The sequence below is a fragment of the Argentina silus genome (assembly GCF_951799395.1).
Source record: "Argentina silus genome assembly, chromosome: 22".
NCBI classification, from domain to species: domain Eukaryota; kingdom Metazoa; phylum Chordata; class Actinopteri; order Argentiniformes; family Argentinidae; genus Argentina; species Argentina silus.
Window position 1 is genome coordinate 7,263,306 of NC_139676.1, and position 433 is coordinate 7,263,738.

Genomic DNA, 433 nt, shown 5'->3' on the forward strand with positions numbered 1-433 from the left:
AACAAGGATAGACACTCATAAGCAGGAGAGACAGACAGAGGAGACTCACTAGCTGCTGGATCACAGAGCTGAAACAAGGTGTCCAGGAGAGAGAGAGAAAGAGAGGAGAGTTAGAAACACAGTGCCTTAACTAATAGAGAAAACAGAGAGAAGTCTCAAATACAAACACCTATTCTCTAACACTGAGAGACATTCTCTCACACACACTCACACACTGACAGTTACTACTTGAGTCTGAAAAGCAGAGACAGGGGCTGAAACAGAGTGCCTTCACAGAGAGAGGAGAAGTCTCACACACACAAACGCACACACACTCTCTCTCTCACACACACACACACACACACACACTGAGTGAGTGTGCCAGTCAGCCTGAGCAGCGGGGATATTGTACCCCAGCGCGTGGAGCATCAGGGAGGCAGGAGAAGGAGGGTGG